The sequence below is a fragment of the Propithecus coquereli genome, unplaced genomic scaffold, assembly GCF_000956105.1.
Source record: "Propithecus coquereli isolate 6110/MARCELLA unplaced genomic scaffold, Pcoq_1.0 Scaffold24, whole genome shotgun sequence".
NCBI classification, from domain to species: Eukaryota; Metazoa; Chordata; class Mammalia; order Primates; family Indriidae; genus Propithecus; species Propithecus coquereli.
In genome coordinates, this window is record NW_012147952.1 from 9642286 (window position 1) to 9642707 (window position 422).

Below are 422 nucleotides of genomic sequence, written 5' to 3' on the forward strand. Positions count from 1 at the left end.
ACATAATAGTTTGAGTAATTGTCATATTATTTATTTTAGGTATGTATTGTTGCTCTAACTTAATGTTTCAAAATATTCTGAATGAGTTGGCTTTGAATGAATGGTTTCAAAAAATTATGAAGAAATTGTTCTGAGTTGTTCAGAGTTCAGATATCAACATTTTTTTCTAAGTTCCCAAAATTAGTCTAATTTTTCAAAGCTGGATTTGAGAAATATTGCTATAATTTCTAGTAGGGTGCTCAATAGCCCTTTCCTAGGGTTACTTAAATAACCAGATGCAAAAAAAAAATGACTGGATAAAACTCATATTAATAGTTTGTAGTATTATTTTCATAACCAGTATACTGGATTATTTTCAAATATTTGTTTCCTTAGGGTTGCCTCCTGTGATCATATTAAAACCATTAAAATACTTAGATAAT